Source organism: Mustelus asterias, chromosome 25 (assembly GCF_964213995.1).
Source record: "Mustelus asterias chromosome 25, sMusAst1.hap1.1, whole genome shotgun sequence".
In the NCBI taxonomy this organism is placed as follows: domain Eukaryota; kingdom Metazoa; phylum Chordata; class Chondrichthyes; order Carcharhiniformes; family Triakidae; genus Mustelus; species Mustelus asterias.
The window spans coordinates 43,051,282-43,058,020 of NC_135825.1; positions in this window are offsets into that span (position 1 = coordinate 43,051,282).

Consider the following 6,739-nt stretch of genomic DNA (forward strand, 5'->3'; position numbering starts at 1 on the left):
GGAGGCCATTCGGCCCATCGAGTCTGCACCGACCACAATCCCACCCAGGCTCTACCCCCACATATTTACCCGCTAATCCCTCTAACCTACGCATCCCAGGACTCTAAGGGGCAATTTTTAACCTGGCCAATCAACCTAACCCGCACATCTTTGGACTGTGGGAGGAAACCGGAGCACCCGGAGGAAACCCACGCAGACACGAGGAGAATGTGCAAACTCCACACAGACAGTGACCCGAGCCGGGAATCGAACCCGGGACCCTGGAGCTGTGAAGCAGCAGTGCTAACCTCTGTGCTACCGTGCCACTACCGTGCAAGAGAGCAAATATAACACTTCTATTCAAGAGAGCAGGGAGTCAGAAAGCTGGATCCATACTGTGCACCGAGTGCTGGCTGAGGCAAGGACACCAACGTGCAGCTCTCCACATTCTCACCACACTGTGCAGCAACCTGTGCAGGAAAACTCTGCAGGTAGGGCCCACACTGGCATGGCAGGGCTGGGAAAAAACCAATAATGCCAGGAATCCTGAGAACGGGACACCGTTTCTAAAAGGTGCCCAATCTCCAATGGTAAAGACAGGAACCTGGGTGGCACTGTAGCACAGTGGTTAGTACTGCTGCTTCACAGCTCCAGGGACCTGGGTTCAATTCCTGGCTTGGGTCACTGTCTGTGCAGAGTTTGCACGTTCTCCCTGTGTCTGCATGGGTTTCCTCTGGGTGCTCCGGTTTCCTTCCACAGTCCGAAAGACGTGCTGGTTAGGTGGATTGGCTATGCTAAATTCTCCCACAGTGTACTTGAACAAGCACCGGAGTGTGTCAACTAGGGGATTTTCACAGTAACTTCATTGCAGTGTGAAGTAAGCCTTACTTCTGACTAATAAATAAACTTTTTTTTTTGATAATTTTGAAAATGTTTCCAACCCTCTGCCCTACCACTAATCTTTGCAGCAGCAGTGTACACTTTTTATTCCAATTTGATACCATCCTTAACTTCCTTAATTAGCCACTGATGATTCATCCTTCTCTTAGAGTGTCTCTTTCTCAATGAAATATATCTTTCTCATAGAGTCATAGAGGTTTACTACATGGAAACAGGCCCTTTGGCCCAACTTGTCCATGCTGCCCAGTTTTTATCATTAGGCTAGTCACAATTGCCTGCATTTGGCCCATTTCCCTCAATACCAATCTTACCCATGTAACTGTCTTAATGCTTTTAAAAGGCAAAATTGTACCCACCTCTACTACAACATCTGGCAACTCATTCCAGACACTCACCAACCTCTGCATGAACAAATTGCCCCTCTGGACCCTTTTTTTATCTCTCCCTTCTCACCTTAAACCTATGCCCTCTAGTTTTAGACTTCCTGACCATTGGAACAAGATGTTGACTATCTAACTGATCTATGCCCCTCATTATCTTATAGACTTCTATAAGATCACCTCTAAGAAATCTTTTCTGAACTCTTTCTAGTTTAATAATATCCTTTCTACAATCGGGTGACCAAAACTGTACACAGTATTCCAAGTGTGGCCTTCCCAATGTCTTGTACAACTTCAACAAGACGTCCCAACTCCTCTATTCAATCTTCTGACTAATCAAACCTAGAATGTCGAATGCCTTCTTCACCACCCTGTCCACCTGTGACTCCACTTTCAAAGAGCTATGAACCTGTACCCCTGGATCTCTGTATTCTATATAGAACATAGAACATAGAACATTACAGCGCAGAACAGGCCCTTCGGCCCACGATGTTGCACCGACCAGTTAAAAAAAAACTGTGACCCTCCAACCTAAACCAATTTCTTTTCGTCCATGAACCTATCTACGGATCTCTTAAACGCCCCCAAACTAGGCGCATTTACTACTGATGCTGGCAGGGCATTCCAATCCCTCACCACCCTCTGGGTAAAGAACCTACCCCTGACATCGGTTCTATAACTACCCCCCCTCAATTTAAAGCCATGCCCCCTCGTGCTGGATTTCTCCATCAGAGGAAAAAGGCTATCACTATCCACCCTATCTAAACCTCTAATCATCTTATATGTTTCAATAAGATCCCCTCTTAGCCGCCGCCTTTCCAGCGAAAACAATCCCAAATCCCTCAGCCTCTCCTCATAGGATCTCCCCTCCATACCAGGCAACATCCTGGTAAACCTCCTCTGCACCCTCTCCAAAGCCTCCACATCCTTCCTGTAATGTGGGGACCAGAACTGCACACAGTACTCCAAGTGCGGCCGCACCAGAGTTGTGTACAGTTGCAACATAACGCTACGACTCCTAAATTCAATCCCCCTACCAATAAACGCCAAGACACCATATGCCTTCTTAACAACCTTATCTACTTGATTCCCAACTTTCAGGGATCTATGCACACATACACCTAGATCCCTCTGCTCCTCCACACTATTCAAAGTCCTCCCGTTAGCCCTATACTCAACACATCTGTTATTCCTACCAAAGTGAATTACCTCACACTTCTCCGCATTAAACTCCATCCGCCACCTCTCGGCCCAACTTTGCAACCTGTCTAAGTCTTCCTGCAAACTACGACATCCTTCCTCACTGTCTACCACACCACCGACTTTGGTGTCATCAGCAAATTTGCTAATCCACCCAACTATACCCTCATCCAGATCATTAATAAATATTACAAACAGCAGTGGCCCCAAAACAGATCCTTGAGGTACACCACTTGTAACCGCACTCCATGATGAATATTTACTATCAACCACCACCCTCTGTTTCCTATCCGCTAGCCAATTCCTGATCCAATTTCCTAGATCACCCCCAATCCCATACATCTGCATTTTCTGCAGAAGCCTACCATGGTGAACCTTATCAAACGCCTTACTAAAATCCATATATACCACGTCCACTGCCTTGCCCCCATCCACCTCCTTGGTCACTTTCTCAAAAAACTCAATAAGGTTAGTAAGGCACGACCTACCTGCCACAAAACCATGCTGACTATCACCTATCAATTCATTACTCTCCAAATAACTATAAATCCTATCCCTTATAATTTTTTCCAACATCTTGCCGACAACAGAAGTGAGACTCACCGGTCTATAATTCCCGGGGAAGTCTCTGTTCCCCTTCTTAAACAATGGGACAACATTCGCTAACCTCCAATCTTCTGGTACTATACCAGAGGCCAACGACGACCTGAAGATCAGAGCCAGAGGCTCTGCAATCACTTCTCTTGCCTCCCAGAGAATCCTTGGATAAATCCCATCCGGACCAGGGGATTTATCTATTTTCAGACCCTCCAGAATATCCTGCACATCCTCCTTATCAACTGTAATACTGTCTATTCTACTCCCTTGCAACCCAGTGTCCTCCTCAGCTATATTCATGTCCCCTTGCGTGAACACCGAAGAGAAATATTGGTTCAATGCTTCACCAATCTCCTCCGGTTCCACACATAACTTCCCTCTGCCATCTATAACTGGCCCTAAACTTGCCCTAACCAACCTTCTGTTCTTGACATACCTATAGAACGCCTTAGGATTCTCTTTAACCCTATCCGCCAAAGTCTTCTCATGTCCCCTTTTAGCCCTTCTAAGCTCGCTCTTCAACTCCCTCTTAGCCAATCTAAAGCTTTCTAGTGCACTACCCGAGTGCTCACGTCTCATCCGAACATAAGCCTCCTTTTTCTTTTTAACCAACAAAGAAACTTTTTTGGTGCACCACGGTTCCCTAGCCCTACCAATTCCTCCTTGCCTGACAGGGACATACCTATCACAGACTCGCAGTAGCTGCTCCTTGAAAAAACTCCACATGTCGGACGTTCTCTCCCCAATGCCCTATCTTTAACTGAGTAAGTCCTGCCCTGGTTTGATCTACCAAAATTCATTACCTCACATTTATGTAAAGTAAACTGCATCTGCCATTCATCAGCCCACTGGCCCAATTGATCAAGATCCAGTTGCAATCCTAGATAACCTTCTTCACTGTCTTGCTGTCATCTGCAAACTTACTAACCATGCCTCCTAAATTTTCATTCAGATAATTAATATAAATGACAAATAACAGTGGACCCAGCACCAATCCCTGAGGCACACTGGTGATCACAAGCCTCCAGTTTGAAAAACAACCCTTTACAACCACCCTCTTGTCTTCTGTCATCAAGCCAATTTTGTATCCAATTAGCTACCTCACCTTGGATCCCGTGAGATTTAACCTTCTGCAATAGCCATGTCAAAGGCCTTGCTAAAGTCTATGTAGACAACATCATTGCACTGCCCTCCTCTACCTTCTTGGTTACCCCTTCAATAAACTCAATCAAATTTGTGAGACATGATTTTCCACTCACAAAGCCATGTTCACTGTCTCTAATCAGTCTTTGCCTTGCTAAATGCCTGTAGATCCTGTCTCTGAATACCTTCTAACAACTTACCAACTATAGACGTTAGGCTCACTGGCCTGTAATTCCCAAGCTTTTCCACGCAGCTCTTCTTAAACAAAGGCACAACATTTGCCACCCTCCAATCTTCAGGCACCTCACCTGTGGCTGTTGATTATTCAAATTTCTCTGCTAGGGGACCCACAATTTCCTCCCTAGCCTCCCACAATGTCCTGGGATACACTTCATCAGGCCCCGGGGATTTATCTACCTTGATGCGCTTTAAGACTTCTTGTCTGTAATATGTACACTCCTAAGACATCACTATTTATTGCCCCAAGTTTCCTAATATCCATGCCTTTCTCAACAGTAAATACTGATGAGAAATATTCATTTAGGATCTCACCCATCTCTTGTGGATCTGTACATAGATGACCTTGTTGATCCTTAAGAGGCCCTACTCTCTCCCCAGTTACTCTTTTGTCCTTTATAAATTTATTGAGTGTAATGAAATATTTCCTGAAATGTCTGTCACTGCTTCTCTACCATCTTATCTTGTAGCCAGTTTTCCCAGTCCACTAGCTCTGTCTTCATACCTTTGTAATTACCTTTATTTAAGTTTGAGACACTAATTTAAGACTCAAGTTTCTCGCCCTCAAACTAAATGTGAAATTTTATCATATTATGACCTTGACAGAATTGTTACTCCAAACCAACAGAAAGTAAGTTTCAAAATGAGTAATTAAAATGAAAATGATAAATGTATATACATATTCAATTTTATAGCTACATTTGTTGGGGCCAATTGACTTGATGGCTAGCGTGTGTTTCAGAATAATGCCATTGGTGCAGATTTGATTCCTTTCCAGCTAATGGATTTGGGACCTGGCTCTCTGGCCTGCCCCGAGAGTGGAAGGAAATAATAAACCATTATAGACAAAAAAACTGCCAAGAAAAGCAACTTAGGATGAAGCATCAGAAGATGGTGAGCTAAGGACCCGACTTCAGGGAGAGCACACACAATAAGAATGGAACTACTTTTATACAGTAAAAGCATTTTGACTTGTGATATTGGAGCCCATAGACTTTTTGTAACATCATTGGCATGGATCCTCAGAAGCAGAAAAAGATAGAGAGCCCCTGGTAGAGTAGTTTTAGGGACAATCAAACGAAGGTGTTTAAGATGATTAAAGAATTTAATAGAGGAGATAGAGGGAAACTCTGACCTCAGGTGATAGTGTCCAGATCAAAACCGAAAACTAGAGCAGTTTAGTGATGTGGGAAGCTTTTGTCTACACCAAGGATGGTTCAAATTCTGTCCCCCAAAAACTTACTGAGGGTAGGTCAATTCAAAATGTCAACCCAATGGAGTTAAGATATAGATCAGCCATGATCTAATTTAATAGCAGAACAAGTTGCAGGGACTGGCAGGTTCACTTGCTGTTCTTTATTCCCAAAATTTTTTGTTTACTAGAAAGATGGCCTACTCTTACCTAGCTTATCATTCCATCTGTCTCTCAGTGACACAGCAGAGCACAGATTGTAAACTACAGGCATGCAAGGCGACCAGAGTCTACATCTCCAGCTGTTCCTGAGCGAAAAATGCAGGCATCCATAACCAGAGCCAGCTGTGTTTCCTGGGACTGGGGCCACTGAAGCTTGACTGCTGCAATAAATTTCCTGCTGCACACTTCAATATACAACTGCTAATTCAGCATTTTCGAAGAATTCTGCCCACTCCCACCTACAACTGTTTATTCATCTTTCGTTGTTTTGCGTGTTTCAGTTTGATTTTTAATTGGGTCAGATTCGTACAGATGTGGTTCTGATGGAAGAAACATTTTTGGCAGGCTACTTGCACATGAATATTGTTACCAAATGTAGGGATAGCCCATGACCATCAATCAGTTTAACATTAATACTGTTCAATGCACTGCGCTCATCTCCCTATATCTTGCTGTGTCCTGCAAAATGCTAGGGTATTTGGCATTTGCTGGGTTTTATTAAGTTTACATGTCATATATTTCCCCCAACCCGGCCCCCCTCTTTTTATAATATTACAAAGCTTTGTCTCATGTGATGTCTAAATGAATCTTTCTTGTGATGGAGTTTCCTGATGGGTAAAATTGGGAAACTGCAACTGAATTTACACATGATGTGTATTTTGCCAATGCGTACTTACCCAGATTTTGGATGAATCGCATTAACACGCATGTTGTAAACCAGTGGTTCCCAAACTTTTTTCACTGGGCCGCACTTTCGGAATAAAAATTTGCTCGTGCCACACCAAATGTTTTATTGATAAGAAATAAATTCAAAAACAAATCCTAGCAGTGCTTGATTCATAACATAGAAGACAACTACTTTATAATATGATCATGGGACATCCAGAAA